The sequence below is a fragment of the Callorhinus ursinus genome, unplaced genomic scaffold, assembly GCF_003265705.2.
Source record: "Callorhinus ursinus isolate GAN/ISIS: 27379988/994484 unplaced genomic scaffold, GSC_fseal_2.0 scaffold21, whole genome shotgun sequence".
NCBI classification, from domain to species: Eukaryota; Metazoa; Chordata; class Mammalia; order Carnivora; family Otariidae; genus Callorhinus; species Callorhinus ursinus.
Window position 1 is genome coordinate 2,729,109 of NW_027397083.1, and position 17,877 is coordinate 2,746,985.

A 17,877-nucleotide genomic window follows, 5' to 3' on the forward strand; every position below is an offset into this window, starting at 1 on the left:
ACATTTCAGCAAATGCCTTAGTGTCATGCCCAGGGGTTCAAATCATATTTTCTAAAGTTAACTCCACGTTTCCCCCCTTTCTGTTTTTAGTAGAAGACTCTGAAGGCTCCAAGTTTAATGCTAGCTGTGAGCATGTTTGAGGCGGCAGCGAGCATGATATTCTCGTGGGAGGCACAGGGACAATAGGAGAAGATTATTTTTATGACTAGAAGAAAACATAAAACAAAAATTATTAGTAAGGCAGATGAAAACCAAGATCATAAGTTGAGGCCTAAAAACCAACTTTTAGGGTTAATTCAATCAGAGATATCACTTAATTGTTTTATACTAGCCTGTTGACTCTCCTCTTTGCATTTGGATATTTGACTTTGTAACCGAAGCTTTACGCTTTCAATGGAGTCCTTCAATGGCGTATTGAAAACTTGAGAAAGATGTTTATGAATCTGTTCCCGAGACCCATTATAAATATTAGGGGTAATATAAAATGTAGAAAACCCAGAATCACATTTTATTTTTTTTATTTTTTATTTTTTTAACGATTTATTTATTTATTTTTTTGACAGAGGGAGACACGGCGAGAGAGGGAATGCAAGCAGGGGGAATGGGAGAGGGAGAAGCAGGCCTCCCGAGAAGCAGGGAGCCTGATGTGGGGCTCAATCCCAGGACCCTGGGACCCTGACCTGAGCTGAAGGCAGACGCTTAACGACTGAGCCATCCAGGTGCCCCAGAATCACATTTTAATTGGGAGCAGGTCCATAGTGTCTGTTGATGTTCTTCTAACCAAACCACTGTGGCTTTGAGGTCCTCTAGCCAGGTTAAAATTCATTTATCCATTTGGATCTGTTCCTCTAGTTCTGTAGTGGTGTTTTGCATATATAGATTGATTTGATGGCCTGTTTTCAGGGAAATGGTCAACGAAGCTGCCATGGTGATGGCTGTGGCTGCAATGGTAGTGATGACCAGGATAGCGGCCAGAAGAATACCTAGCAATCTTGTTATTTTGTGTTCCTCTAGAGCGGTTACTACTCATTCAAGGGGGGAATCCACCTTGCCAGGTTTGGGACAATTTAACTGGCAGCCATAATTGGGCCCTTTGTTTAGCTGCATAAATACAGGTGATGTGATGGTTACTTATATTGTGAGTGGGAAAACACGAGGTAACCCAAGTTTAATTTAAATGAAAGAGAGTGTGTGTCTCATTAAAGGAAGGGGGTCCTGAGGATATCAAAAAGATGTGTGGTTTGGAGGTGCATATGAGGGTATCATCGGTTTTATCTATATATGACCATTTGAATTTCTTAGCTATGAAAGTTGCAGGTCCATGCTGATAAATTTTTTCTATTTGGGGGAGGCCTATTCTCCAGGAGGTCGTTTTAAGGGAGGAATAGGCACCATTGGAATATTTTAGTCTGAGAATGGGCCCTGAAAATTCAGGATTCCAAGAAGGATTAGAGATATTGTAATGGAAGAGGAGGGACCAATTCCATTGGTGTCCTTCCCAGGTTTTATTACTTTTCATGACCATGAGGCCCTGTGGGCTCCAATTTTCTAATTTAGTATTATTATGCAAAGAAATGAGAGTAAAATTATTTGCACGACATAGGTCCCAAAAGAAGCCATCAGAGGCACCCATTTCCAGCCTTTGTCGAGTACATACCAGTATGGGAGCTTTTGCATCCCTTTTCCATTTTTTTAATTCTCCACCAATTCCTACCATGTGGATGAAATTTTGGTATTTAATAATGTTTGTGGGAGCCATTTTGGGGGGTTTTTAGGATACTATTCATATACCATTGTTTATGAAGAGGGACACAGAGTCTAAAATTAGTATTGATGGATTTCAGGGTTGTAATAAAAGCAATGTGGTACTCCCTTTGGGTGAAGGTCCAATTAACTGAAAGTTTATGGATGGGATATTGAGGGGAATCATCAGTGCCAATAGGGGGCCCAGTGCCCTCCTGTAAGAATCAAAGCATTAGAAGACAGGAGAATTTCAGGGTCCTCCCAAGAGACCAAATCAAACATGGGGGGGGGTGTTCATGATATGAGCACAGTGAGTGTAATTGGTGGAAACAATAGGTTTTGCAAGCAGCAAAAGAAAAAGCAGAGGTCCTACCTTAAGGTTAGAGTTAGCAGTTAGCGGGAGAGGAGGAAAAAAAACATGTTTTTAGGAGTCACAGGCATTCCCATGTTCTTGTGTGTTTCCTCTGCTTTAGAAGTTAGGTGTTTCATATCATCCCAAGAGGCTTCATGGGTGGATGGATTTTCATATCTCCTCTTCTTGGGGTTTGGCATTCTGCTCGGTGTTGACAATATCATCTGCTGAAACTTCAGGATGGGGTTCTTCAGTCCTTTGTGCCAGCTCATGATAGGGCTTAATAAAGCATACAGGCATCCAAACAGGTCCCTAAGGAGAGAGCACAGCTGCGTAGCCTCACCCCCTTGTTAGCAAGGGGCCCAGCCACTGAGATCTGTTATTGGGTAATTTATACCAAACTTCGGGTTTGGGAAGTTGTTCATCAGTATGAAAGTGTTTTTCTAGTGACAGTTTAAAGTTTTTATCAAGCTGCAAGTGATTAAGAGTAAATAGAGGTCTTAGTATTTTTGTCTTGGGGGTATGATTTCCTCCCTTATGGTTTTGTGAAAATAATTTGATAAGGCCATTGGTACATTCTGTGATGGCCTGTCTTGTAGGATTGTGTGGAATTCTGGTCACATGGTGAATATCCCACTGAGAAAAGAAATGTCTATGCTTTTGAGATGTGTATACTGGAGCATTATCTGTTTTTATTTGTTTTAGAATTCCCATAATAGTGAAACATTCAGGTAAATGGTTAATATAACATGATTTGTGTTATAGGAGAATGTGCATTCTCCTCATTAGGGTGAGTCCCATACTTCTACAGTAACATGTAACCATTGGGAAGGTCCAAAAGATAGAACGTGTTTAATATCCATCTACCATATTTGATTTGTGGAGAGACCCTGGGGATTGACACCATAAGGCAAATGTGTTGGGGAACATTGTTGACATTCTGCACAAGATCGGATAATGCTTTTAGCTTGAGCAAGAGGAATTTTAAAGGTATGAGCTAGAGATCGAGCACCTTGGTGAAAATAAAAGGAGTGGGAGTCAAGGGCCAAAGAAAAAAGAGAGTTTACAAGAAGTGAGTCAGCATGGGCATTTCCTTCTGTTAATGGGCTAGGTAATGGAGTGTAGCTTCTCATATGTAGTACAAACACTTGTGTATATCAGGTTTGTAGGAGAGATTGTACGGTTAAGACCTTGGTAAGAAGTAAATGATCTATATTGGTTTTCAAGGTTCCCAATGAAATATCAATAAGATGTTGGTGACATATTGAGAGTCAGTAATGAGATTAATAGGTCGTGAGGAAAAGATTGTGAGTACTAAAATAGCAGCTGCAAGTTCAGCCCTTTGGGTAGAAGAGGTAAAAGCAGTATAGGTGTGTTCCATTGTCCAGTTTCCTGCCAGGTGACTACACCTCTGGAGGCCTTTTTTGATCCATCAGTAAAAACGGTGAAGGCTTGAGGTATGGGTTGAAGGGAGATAATATTGGTGGGTAATAAGGGCAGCTGTTGTAAGGTGTTAAGTTGTTTGTCGGAGGGCAGAGAGTAAATGACTTTCCAAAAAAAAATCAGCCAAGGTAATTTGGAATGATTCATTATGGACCCAAAGTTGATCAATTTCATCTTTATTGAGTCCTGGAAAAATACAGGTAAGGTTGTGTCCTGATAGTTGAATGACATGGTTATGGCCATATTTCAGTAAAGTAAGTCTCATATGAAAATAAAATAATAGCCTTGGTTTGGGCTGAGCAGGGGGGAAAAAAGCTGTTCCAAGATAAAGAGTTTAGAGGAAGAAATTTGACAAATAAGAGTAGTGGGAGAATGAGGTGTGTTAAGAATTATTATAGAAAGAGGAAGGTGAGGGTATCTATGGTCCAGGAAGGATTCTGAAAGTCTTTAAGAGACAAAAGTGAGTTGCTCTTGTGTCTCAGGAGTAACTGTTCTCTTTGAGCAGGGGTCATGATCCCCTTTATGTAAGTTAAATAAGGAGGTAAGTTTATACATGGGAATTCGCAGGGATGGGTGTGGCCAGTTAATATGACTTAGAAATTGTTGTAAAGAACTAAGAGTAAGAGGGTGTGGAAAGTTAATAGTTAAGACATTGAGGTGCAGCGTATTGCTACAAGATTAGAAAACCCAAGTATTTCCAAGGGTTATATGTTGTATTTTTTCAGGGGCAATGATTAATCTGAAAGACATAAGAGATTCCGACAGGAATCGTAGGCAATCATGAAGAAAGGAGGTATCATGGTGAGCGAGAAGTATCATCCATATATTGATAGATAAGAATCGAACCAAGATGTCCATCGACAGATGAATGGATAAAGAAGAGGTGGTATATATACACAATGGAATATTCTGCAGCCATCAAAAGGAATGAAATCTTGCCATTTGCAAGGATGTGGATGGAACTAGAGGGTGTTATGCTGAGTGAAATAAGTCAATCAGAGAAAGACATGTATCATATGACCTCACTGATATGAGGAATTCTTAATCTCAGGAAACAAACTGAGGGTTGCTGGAGTGGTGGGGGGGTGGGAGGGATGGGGTGGCTGGGTGATAGACATTGGGAAGGGTATGTGCTATGGTGAGCGCTGTGAATTGTGCAAGACTGTTGAATCACAGACCTGTACCTCTGAAACAAATACTGCAATATATGTTAAGAAAAAAAAAAAGAAGAAGATAGTAGGAGGGGAAGAATGAAGGGGGGTAAATCGGAGGGGGAGACGAACGATGAGAGACGATGGACTCTGAAAAACAAACTGAGGGTTCTAGAGGGGAGGGGGTGGGGGGATGGGTTAGCCTGGTGATGGGTATTAAAGAGGGCACATTCTGCATGGAGCACTAGGTGTTAAGCACAAACAATGAATCATGGAACACTACATCAAAAACTAATGATGTAATGTATGGTGATTAACATAACAATAAAAATTTAAAGTAAAAAAATAAAAAGATTTAAATGAGATGAATAAATAAAATAAATAAATAAATAAATAAATAAATAAATACCCCACCTCCCTCCCACACACACAAAAAGAATCAAGGGAAGTGAGACCAAGTAGGCTCCAAGGCTGTACTTACATAATGTTGACACATGGTGGGGCTGTTCATCATATCTTGGGGGAGGAATTTCCACTGAAATCACCTTTGAAGCCTTTGATTATTAATGGGAGGAATGGAAAAGGCAAATTTTTTCTTTACCATTGGGGTGTAGAGGTATAGTAAAGAAGCATTCTTTACTGGGAATGTAGAATTAAGGAGGGATTGGAAAGTCTTAATTGTAAGGCTCCCATGGGTTGCATTCGGGAATTACTACCTCTAAGATCATGAAGAAATCTCCATTTACCTGATTTTTTTGGAATACAAATATGGGGGTATTCCAAGAACTATTGGAAGGTTCAATATGGCCTAAAGCCAATTGTTTATTTACTAAGTTTTCAATTTGTGGTACTTTCTCCCCTTTTAAGGGCCATTGCTTTACCTACACTGGTGGTCCTTCTTTCCAAGTTATCTTGTGTGGGGGGATTTTAGCAATGGCCATTAGGATAAATTTGTCTGTAATGAAAGTTTCCATTGAAAAAGTAGGTCTCTACCCCAAAGAGACTTTGGGAGATCTAGAATGAAAAGTCAGATGATTTCTTGATGACCTTCGTTATCCTCTCAAACTATGGGGGATTGCACTTTTTAATGGGACATTTTTTCCTCCTATTCCCATAATAATTTGTGTGGTTCTTTTCAGGAGGATATCTTTTGGGCAATCTGGTGATCTTATAACTGTAACATCTGCCATGTTAGATATTTATGAGCTAGTTTAATTTGCATAGTAGGTTTAGACTCTCAAATTGTTAAAGCCCAGAAAACATTCATGATTAGTGTTCCCAAATCTTTTATCTCCTCTTTGTTGCATTGTGGTCGTAGGGACCCAATAGGGAAGAAGTAATAATTGAGCTATTTTAGTTCCTGCAGGGATCTCATGATAACTAGATGTTAACATAATTTTAATTTCCTCAGTATAGTCTGAATCAATCACACCTGGCAGGACAAAATGTCCTTTAAAGAGGTGTTGGATCTGCCCAACAATAGACCAACTTTGCCAGAGGGAATGGGGTCATACGTATTAGTTTCTCCTGTTTTGACTTCACCCACCACGTTTAATAAAATGTCTGTCGTTAAAGTTAGATCGAGCTCAGCATTCCCAGAGTGTCGCTATAAGGTTTAAGACTCAGAGGGGTTGAGAAAGGGATTTGTGGCAGCGTTGGGAATCCATTCTTTGGCATGGATGTTCCAGGCTTGAGTTGGTGGGTTCCTGTTTTAGTTCGTGGCATGGGACCCAGCACCCCTGCTCAAGTTTCCCTTAATCAGGTTGCCTTGTACTTCTAATTTGGATCTACATTGATTAGCCCAATGAAAACCCTTTTGGCAACGGTGGCATTTTTGAGTAGGTTTCTTTTGTTCTTTATTTTGACATTGTTTTTGTAAGTGTCCTTCTTTGCCACACTTGAAACATTTTTGAGGCGTTAAAGCTGAGGCCAATAAAATACCAGTCCCCACTTTTGGACAAGCTTTTATCATTTCTGCTATGTTAGGGTTTTGCCCTCTTAAGGGAGCTAAAACCTTTTGACAGTCTTGGTTGGCATTTTCATAAGGTTCAGTAGCCACTTGATGAATGGTGGCAAAAGATCCTGTTCATCAGGCAAATGACTCCATGACTTAACAGCAGCAGTGGCTATGTGGGGGAATACTGGCGGTCCATATTAATTTGGGTTTGTATATTAAGATAGGGGTCTTCTCCCAGTAACATCTCTATTCCTATAGGGACTCCATTGTTAAGGTTGTCCATGGCAGTATTTTGAGGAGCCTCTTTAAATACTTACAGCCATAGGGAATATTGGACAATGTCAAGGACAGTTTTAACTAAAGTTCTCAAATCCCTGGGGGTCATTTCATATCCTCCTCTTATACCTTCTATAATACCCTTTGTGAAAGTACTAGTAAGCTCATTTTCTCTAATGTTTTATCTTAGCTCTTTAAATATTGCAAAAGGAAGATGATCATGCCAGGGCATTTGGCCTTGAGCTCGAATAATAGGGAAGGCCATATTAAATCCTGCTAGGTCTTACCCCTCTTGTAACATTCGTTCATAATTCTAGGATCTGATTGCGATCCTTCCTAGACACCAGAGAACCCTGTGGACATTCCTCCAACTCTCTCTCTCCTGCTGACCCCAAGTTACCAATTATCTCATTAGAAAGAGTTTGTATGCATGTCTGCACCCGTTTTTGCAACTGCCACCTGAGGATTATGTTCCCAGATCACTTGACTCTGATAGCCAATGGTGTTTCCATTCAGCAATGCCACAGAATTTTAAAATAATTTCAAGTATCTTTTCCAAACATAATAGTGAAACTAGAAATCAAAAAGAAGAAAAAAACTGGAAAAGTCACAAATATGTAGAGATTAAACAACATGTTCTTGAACATACAGTTTAAAGAGGAAACCAGAAAAGACCTCAAAAAATATCTTGAGACAGAAATGAAAACACAACATATCAGAAGTTAGGGAATGCAGCAAAAACAATTCTTAGTGGGAAAATACAGTGATAAATGCTACCATGAAGGAAAACAAAAAACAAAAAACAAAGCTCTTAAATAAACAGCCTAACTTTACACCTCAAGGAACTGGAAAAGAAAAACAAACTAAGCCCAAAGTTAGTACAAGGAAGGAACTAACAAAGATCACAGCTGAAATAAGTGAAAGAGACACTACAAAGAAAATAAATAAGAAAATCAGACTAAGAGATAGTTTTCTGGAAAGATAAGTAAAACAGACACATCTTTAGCAAGAGTTAACAAGACTTTCATTATAACTGAAAGAAGATACATTTCAATCGATAGCACACAAATTAAAGAATCATAAGATGCTACCATGAATAATTATATGCCAACAATTTGGACATTCTAAAAGAAACAAATACTAACCAAGACTGAATCAATCAAAAATAGAAAATCTGAATAGACCAATTGCTTTTCAGGGGATTAAATGAGTAATCTAAAACCTCCTCAAAAAGAAAATTCAGGACCAAATGTCTTCATTGGTGAATTCTAAAACACTTTAAGATGTATGGAGCACTGGGTGTTATACACAAACAATGAATCATGGAACACTACATCAGAAACTAATGATGTAATGTATGGTGATTAACATAACATAATAAAAAAAATAAAAGAGAATGAAGCAAAAAACAAAACAAAACATAGACCGTGGCATTCCCTAAAGCCTCCTCCATGTACAAAGGCATGTATGATCTATATGAGTTGAAATAATTTGCAAAACCTCTTTATTTCCTCTTCTCTCTGTCACCAATTCATCCAATCACTTAAAATATTTACCAACTAATATTAAATTATACAATACTTGTGCCAGACTTGGTGCTAGGGCTGCAAGATATACAGAAATTAACCAAGGCCAGTTATTATTTCTAAGGAGTTTACGGTGTAGTAAAAGATACATATCTGAATGAAAGAAAAATAATTCAAGAACAAGTGTGCTAAGTATATGGATGTTATAGTCATAAATTAATTGAAATCCTGTTGGATAATATGTGGTTTTAAGAATGGCATCAAATGTGATTCATGAAAACAAAGCATTAAATACAACAGTTGAAGAATGGTTATACTTCTAAGTGGGAAGGGGAGAGAGATTGTTTCTGAAGCGAAAGAATCAGAATAAAAATAATTAATAATAAATGATGATTAACAAATAATCATTTATTTAATAAATTTATGAATTTAATAAATAAAAATGAATAATAATTTAGATAAAATAATTAAATAAAGGGTCTACTTAAATTTCATTAGAAGTCTGGAGGAAGATCGTGTAGACACAGGATAGCAATGAATCATATTACCAAAAATCATTTTACCTTCCTAAAGATGATCCATGTGATGCAAGTGCAAAGAATTTAAAATCAGCCTTTGCTAAAATTGTTGCAATAGTCACAGGGGAAAATACAGAGGTAGAAATATAATTAATCACATGTTTGTGTACTACAGAAGTGTGAGGGCAGAGACGTGAGAGACTTCAGTCCCAAATGACACTAAATAAAAACAAAATGCAATCTGTCTATGGTGTTCAGCTACCAGGGACAAGCACAGAAAGACTTGCTCATCACAGGTAGCTTTCCAAGTCACCAAATTTAAAGAATGATGAACAAAAACCTTCCATGTGAAAAAATGAGGAGTCAAATATTTAGAAAATTGTAAATTAATATTTTTTTACTTACTTCCTTTGGGTAATAATCTGTAATCTAGTGGCAAAAAATGTATATTTCTTATAAAGTAGGGTGTTTTGGAATCATCTTCATTAGCAAATGTACAGTTTTATGTAGTTATACCTAAACCATTTCTTGATCATTTCTGTAGCATTTTAGAAGAATCAAGAAAAATGGATGGAAAAAAATTGCTCTTTTGTGAATGAATTCCTTCTCTTGGGAGTTAGCGATGACCCTGGAGTTAAAGTGACTCTATCACATTTCTAATTTTCTATCTCATCATTCTTGTTGCAAACCTCGGGATGATCATTTTAATTAGAATGGATTCCCACCTTCACACACCCATGTATTTCTTCCTCAGCCACCTCTCCTTCAGTGACCTCTGTTATTCTACAGCAGTTGGACCCAAGATGCTGGCAGGCTTCATAGCCAAGAACAAGTCCATTCCCTTCTATGGCTGTGCTCTGCAATGGTTGGTGTTCTGTACCTTTGTAGATTCTGAGTGTCTACTTCTGACAGTGTTGGCCTTTGATCGGTACAAGGCCATTAGTAACCCCTTGCTCTATACAGTCAGCATGTCCAGCAGAGTGTGCTCCTTGCTCATGGCTGGGGTTTACATGGTGGGAATTGTGGATGCTTCAGTAAATATGATACTAACATTCGGTTATGTTTCTGTGGGTCGAATGTGATTAACCATTTTTTCTGTGACGTTCCACCTCTCCTCTTGTTTTCCTCAGATACACAAGTTAATGAGTTAGTGATATTCACCATTTTTGGCTTCATTGAACTGATTACTCTTTCAGGGCTTTTTGTGTCTTACTGCTACATCATCCTAGCAGTGATAAAGATCAACTCTGCGGAAGGGAGGTTCAAAGCTTTCTCCACCTGCACCTCCCACTGAACTGCTGTTGTGATTTTCCAGGGAACTCTGCTCTTTATGTATTTCTGGCCAAGTTCTTCCTACTCTCTTGATCAAGACAAAATGACCTCATTGTTTTACACCCTTGTGATTCCTATGCTAAACCCTCTGATTTATAGCCTACGGAATAACGATGTGAAAGAGGCCCTGAAAATACTTAAAAATAAAAAGTGGTTTCATTGAAAACTTATATGTGCATAATTTTCTCCCAATCTTACACTATAATTTATAAAAATTAAAATTGTTTTTACTAATGTGGTGTGATCCAAGAAATATTTATAATATGTTTCAGCCATACCCAAATGTGTTATTCCCCAAGTGCTCCGTGGTTCATTTTATGTCTTGACTTTGTACTGGTACTCTTTAATTGAAAATTTCTGGACTCCTAGTTTGCCTAATATTTGTTTCCTCAATCTTTCATTTATGAATGAAATGAATTTTCTAAATGTTATTGAGACTTTTCTCAGTACCTCTTCCACTTTGCATTTCATAGCGAATCCAGTAGTTTTACGCTAATGAATCTCATCATCTAATGGAAGTGACAAATATTAATTAATCATTCAAATTATTTATAATAAACTGATATTAGGCCATAAAATAAAAAGACTGAGGCCTCTAAAACCATGCATAATGTTCAAATATAGTGAAGAACATTGAAAAGTGCTTCTGGTAATAGAGATAATCTGGCATCTAACAGGTAAGTAGGGATCAGCTGAGGATACATGTAGGTAGAGAAAGCATTCTATGCTGATGGATCAGCAACAAGACCATATCATTTCTATGGAATTTAAAGACAACCAGTGTGGCTGGATTATAGTGCTACAATTCACAGCCCATCACTTCCTCTATTGGTCTTCCTTCCCTCCAGCACTTGTTTTTTTTAATTTAATTTAATTTTATTATGTTATGTTAATCACCATACATTACATCATTAGTTTTGATGTAGTGTTCCATGATTCATTGTTTGCGTATAACACCCAGTGCTCCATTCAATACGTGCCCTCTTTAATACCCATCACCAGGCTAACCCATCCCCCCATCATCCTCCCCTCTAAAACCCTCAGTTTGTTTCTCAGAGTCCATAGTCTCTCGTGGTTCATCTCCCCCTCTTATTGCCCCCCCTTCATTTTTCCCATATGTCTCCATTTTAAATAAGTCATGCTTAATATTTGGAAAACTTTCCACTCTTCATCTTAGTGTGCTAATTTTGCATTAGTTGTTTATTTTATGCATTAATTTAATTATTCTAAGAACTATGAGTTTTTAGTATACACCTTTTGCACTATAGGTGTCTTGCGTTTCATGGTGATTCCAGTAGTTTATATTCCAATGAATTCCATAATGTATTAAAAATAAGTAAAATTAATTAAGTAGTCTTACAACTATTCATGAGAAACTCTAAATCTCTCTGAAGTGAAAAGGCAAGAAACTCTAAGTTCAAGCAAAATGTCTACCTGTAGAATGCGGAGAAGAAAAGCTTCCTTGAAATTCTGTTTCAGATCTAAATGGTGAAGAGGGACACAATGGGGATGGGAGGAAAAAAGGAATCCATATGGAGAAGCTGGAATTACAGATCCTGAGGTGGATAAGACAATGTCTTCTTAGAGGTGATGTAGTTGTAAGGGAGCAAAACTTTCCCTTCTTCCCTTCCTGGTTCTTTGGCTGATCTAATAATTAAATTAATATAAGCTAGATTAACAGAAGAAAAACAAATTCAACTTCTTATGTACAGGATCTCAAAAAAATATGAAACTCAAATAAGTGGCCAAATAAGGTATCTGTTATATTTTTTAGACAAAGAAGCAATACATTTGTGAAGAATTGACATGACAGAGAAGTATGGTCTCAGGACCAAACTTTACTTCTAAGTAAAGAAGTAACAGAGTTTGTTTATACAGCATTCGTAGCCTTCAACTCCCTCTTTGGGGACGAGGAGGTCTCTCTTTCTCCTGGTGCAGGAAGAGTACCCTTCACATAGGAAATTTATTTCCTGCCTTCAGAAAAACAAAGGCGGCTCAGAGTGTCTTTCTTGCACCCGCTATTCCTTAAGTAAATTTGATTTTAAATAATCAATGGCCCAGATGCCTGAGTGGGCCTGCTTGTTAAACATCCAACCTTTGCTTTCCACTCAGGTCATGATATCAGGTTCAGGGGATCAAGCCCCAAGACAGCTCCATGCTCAGTAGGGAGTCTGCTTCTCTCCCTCTCCCTCTGCCCATACCCCCCCCACTCCCTTTGTGCACGCACACACTCTCTCTCTAAGATAAACAAATACATCTTTTTAAAAGACTTTATTTATTTATTTGACAGAAAGAGACACAGCAAAAGAGGGAACACAAGCAGGGAGAGTGGGAGAGGGAGAAGCAGGCTTCCCGCTGAGCAGGGAGCCGATGCGGGGCTTGATCCCAGGACCCTGGGATTATGACTTGAGCCGAAGGCAGACGCTTAATGACTGAGCCACCCAGGCATCCCTAAATAAATAAATCTTAAAAGAATAAAATAAAATAATCAATAGCCAAAGTGGTATATTTTGGGGTGGTGTATTCTGCTCCCCTTCAACATCCAACAAGAGAAGGATAAAAGTGCAAAGTGGAGGGTCCTGGCAAAGTACATCCTTATGTTGAAATTCAACTCAGTCACTTTCACTTGTCTCTTCTTTCCTTCTTTTGCCTTCTCAGTCTTGGTTAAATGCTCATCTCTGTGGTTTATAAATAATACTCTCCTCAAGGCATCACTGTACCTATGGCTCAGTTGATTTGACCATTGTCTCCAATATAAGACCATGAACATTCTTTATTGGAGGTTGAGTATCGATTCTTATCAATCATTCTTATCAGTTCCTTTATCTAGTCTGGAACACAAAATGGAAAAACAAATAATAAAAACCACACACTTGATAACATTTTTGAATGTTCATTAGATATTTGTCAAAACATAATTAAATGAGGGTATAATGTATGTCTTGCGTGTGTATGTGTGTATATATATATATAATTTAATAGCTTTTAAGAAAATGCATAAAAATGATTGTGGCTACTAAAGTAATAGACCTATAAAGATACTTATATTAATAACATGGGAAGTAAAAAAAAAATTGCTATGTTGCTTCTCATAAGAAAGATTAGCAATAAAATATGGTACAAGTAGAGACTCTTAAAACATTTTTCCCCAAAAACACCTTCCCCATAGATTTTTTTTTCACCGCCATATTTTTCCCACAATCTGTCATAGTTTCCCACAAATACCACCTGCAAAAGCAGAGGAAACTTTTGAGGTTTGCTTCTGAAATTCCTGCTCAAGTTTTCTGATGTCAACCACTGGAAGCCGGCTTGTTGAGAAAGCATGGATATGGCTGTGTGTTTGCAAGATCACGGAAGACTCAATGACATTCTTTTTTTTTTTAAGATTTTATTTATTTATTTGAGATAGAGCTAGAATGAGAGAGAGCACAAGCAGGGGGAGCAGCAGGCAGGGGGAGAAGCAGGTTCTCCACCGAGCAGGGAGCCTGATGAGGGCTCAATCCCAGGACCCCGGGATCACAATCCGAGCTGAAGGCTGATGCTCAACTGACTGAGCCACCCAGGTGCCCCGACTCAATGACATTCTTAAGTATCTATTAGATTGTACCCCTTAAGTAATTATAATTGTCCTTGGTGAAATAATTTCAGAAGGAATTCCAGAAGCAAACCTCAAAAGTCTCCTCTGCTTTTGCGGGTGGTATTTGTGGGAAACTATGACAGATTGTGGGAAAAATATGGCGGTGAAAAAAAAATCTATGGGGAAGGTGTTTTGGGGGAAAAATGTTTTAAGAGTCTCTACTTGTACCATATTTTCTTGCTAATCTTTCTTATGAGAAGCAACATAGCAAAAGCCATTTTTTGAAATGTATTAAAGTCTAAACAAAGCAGAGTCTCAGTGGATCAGAGGCTTCTAATTCAGAAGTTGTAAATATGCCATCATCCTTCCATATGACATAGGACAGTAATATCATGTAAAGACTGATTTGATCTGCATATTGGCCTCTTCAATCACATCTAATGAGTCTGAACTGATGAGAAGGAAATCATAAACCAATTAAATGAGATATCTTAAGCTCAATGAATGTATGTCTAAAAATGGAAGAAACCAATTTAATTAATTGTAGGCTTCATCTCCCTGAATTATGTAATTAGAGAGTAAAAAATCACTCACTGGGAATGTTGACTAGTAGACTCATGACTTAAATAGGAACTTGGGGCAGATGGCCTGAACTAACCCTTCCATATGGGATGCTACAGAAATAGGAAAAATATTAAAAGACTTTGGTGTATTCTAGCTCATTTACTTCCTTCCTCACCAGTTGCCTTCCACTCTCTGTGTAGCTACATCACAAGGTTCTCACATAGCCACCAGGGACTGATGAGAGAATCATTATCCAGTATTATATTACAAATGACTATTGATATAATAGGCATGTTTCTGTATCTGGACTCCTTTCCTTCAGCCTTGCACTGGAATCCCTAAGGATAAAAATGACATAGTGATGGTAGATTTGGGCATTTGTACAACACAGTGAGCAGGTAGATGCATACTAGTGGTAGGCTGTCCAGCACCATGTGTTAGAATACAACAGTGGTAAAGCTCAATAACCCAGTAAGTGGGTGCTCCTGTGTGAAAGCCAGAGGCAGCAACTTTAAACCTCTTTGGACATTCCTTTCCAGAAATATGCTGTGAACCTGACATCAAATACAACTCGAAATCACTGTGGTGTTTAACAACTCGCTCTTCCTCACTAGACCTCAACCCTCACTCTGGAAAGAGGATTTCTCTCATTTCTAGTTGCCATAATCCATCTCCCTATACCTGTTATTCTTCTGCTGTGTAAAACTATCTGCAGTATTGGAAATATTTTTAAAAAAGGTAAGTAAATAAACCAAACAAGTGGCTTTCTCTTCATACAAAAGAATGGTATTATGTCTCAAGGCTGATTTGACATGAATGGCAATGATATTGGCTAGAAAGTAAGAGCAGTAGAAGGCTGAGTCCTTGTAAACACAGCTTCTTTCCTGACCTCCTATTCTGCATTCAGGATCAAATAGACACTTCACAGAAATGATGATACACCATTATTAGTATTCAGGTAGATAAAAATTAAAACCTCAGTGTTGTACCTTGACCCACCTAAAGAATGGCCAAAATGAAAATGATTCACGATCTTAATTAACATCAAGTACTTGTGTGGATATGAAACAATAATAGCTCTCACACATCGACAACAGAGATCAGAACTGATGCGCAAACTTGGAAAACTGTGTGGCAGGATCTACTACAGTTGTCCCCAATATTCTATCCCTACCTCTACATCCGATACAAATGAGTGACTATGGACATCCCAAGCTTGTACAAAAATGTAGCATTATTTAGAAATTGACAATAACATAAGGTATGTTTGTTCATTGGGATACCACACAGTGAAGAGAGTGAATAAACGATCACCAGGTGCAACAACATAAGGGAATCATATACATAACAATGAGTGTGAAGACATACAAGGTTACCAACCAAATGATTTCACTTCAGTATATGAAAAAAATACTAAACTATCATATTGGACATCAATTGGTATTAAGTCTCATAGTCTCTGAATGCTGTTATGTTCGTGGTTTGGTCTAGGTTATGTGTGCAGGGATGTTTTTCTTTCTGAAAAGTCACTAGCTATTTTTTAAATAATACACATACACACAACTTCAAAATTCATTCTAAAATTAAGATATTTACTACCAGATTATAGACAGCTGCAGAATTTCATATTAATTTTTAAAATCTCTAGCAGTTTATATGTTTTCAAGATATTTCTGTAAAATTAATAAAGCATGCAACTTCTAGAAAATATTTCATTAAATAATTGTCCTATATGTTACTAAACATGAGTTGCTTGCTTATAGAATAGAGATGTTAGCAACCTATAACTCCTGATTTTCTTGTTTCCTTGTGATAAGAAGACTTAGTGAACTTGGTACCAGTATCATGCACAAAACTTATTCTTAACAGCCCATGACTCAGGGCCAGAAAACTACTATCCAAAGGAAGGTTTTTTGTTGTTGTTGTTGTTGGTTTGTTTTTGAGAGAGAGAGAGAGCACGCGAGAGAGGTGGGAGGCAAAGGGAGAGGGAGAGAAAGAATCTTAAGAAGGCTCCATGCCCAGCACAGGGCTCTAAGCGGGGCTTGATCTTACGACCCCAAGACCATGACCTGAGCCAAAATCAAGAGTCCGATGTTCAGCTGACTGAGCCACCCAGGTGCCCCTGAATGAAGGAGCTTAAAAGTAGACATTTCTTATGTAGTGATATATTTAGGGGCACCAGTGACACCAAGGGAGTTCTTTAGTTAGAGACTTTTTCCCAATTGCCTGTCTCTGACTTCTTAAATTTGACCTTTTGTTTTTCCCCTCATAATTAAAGAAAGCCACTCTCTACTAACAAACAAATTCCTTAGGGAAGAGTCAGAGGTGGGCGGAGCAAGATGGTGCAGTGGTAGGAGACCTGGATTTCCTCCGGTCTCAGGAATTCAGCTGGATAAGGATCAAGCCAGTCTGAACACCTACGAACTCAACAGGAGATCGAAGAGGAGAGTAGCAACAACTATCTGAACAGAAATGCAACCACTTTCTGGAAGGCAGGACGTGCGGAGAAGTGAATCCGAGGCGATATTCGGGAGGATAGACGGCGGGGGAGGGGGCCTCCGTTGGCCGCTTCTGGCAAGTGATAGAGCCGCGGAGCACAAAATCGAAACTTTTAGAAGTTGGCTCTGCTGAGGGGCGTCACTCCAGTGGCTAAGCGGGGGGTGGAACCCTCGCGGGACAGTGCGGTCTCAGGACCCTCGGGGTCACAGAAAGACCGGGGGTGCCTGAGTGTGGCAGAGCTCCCAGGTATCGGAGCGGGGAAGCCGGCTGCAGAGACGGAGCCGAGGCGCGGGCTCTCAGCTCGGGGTGGCCATAAACTGTGATCCGCGGCCCAGTCGGGCCACTGCTCCTCCAGCAGGGACCCAACAAGCGGCAGATCTGGGGAGACTCCCCTTCCTCCCCCGGGAGGAGCTGCGCGAGAGCGCACCGCAGGGATCTGCTGGGTTTGGAGACTCCACACGGGGTCGGGTGCCAGACATAGAAACGCTGGATCACAGGCCGGGTGAGCACGGAGTGCGGCCAGAGACCGGAGACACGGGAGTGACTGCTTTTCTCTGGGGGCGCACTGAGGAGCGGGGCCCCAAGTTCTCAGCTCCTCCTGGTGGAGATTGGGAGGCCACCATTTTCACCCTGGTCCTCCAAAGCTGTACTGAGAACTTGCAGGGAACAAAAGCTCCTGAGAGCAAACCCGAGCAGCTTGCTTAGCCCGGACTCACAAGGGCGGGGCAATTCCGCCTCCGGCAAAGACATTTGGGAACCACGGCAACAGGCCCTCCCCCAGAAGATCAGCACGAACAGCCAGCAAGCCAAGACCAAGTTTACCGATCAAGGAGAACGGGAGAACTCCAGCGCTAGGGGAATACTGCACAGAGAATTCATGGCTTTTTTACCATGATTCATTAGTCTTTCAAAGTTAATTTTCTTAACTGTTTTTTTTTT

General features: G+C 39.2%; 1 pseudogene; it reads left to right on the top strand.

Moving 5' to 3' along the window:
* The first annotated feature begins 907 nt into the window (after positions 1–907).
* LOC112829727 (olfactory receptor-like protein OLF2) lies at positions 908–10,461 on the top strand (annotated as a pseudogene).
* The last annotated feature ends 7,416 nt before the right edge of the window (positions 10,462–17,877 follow it).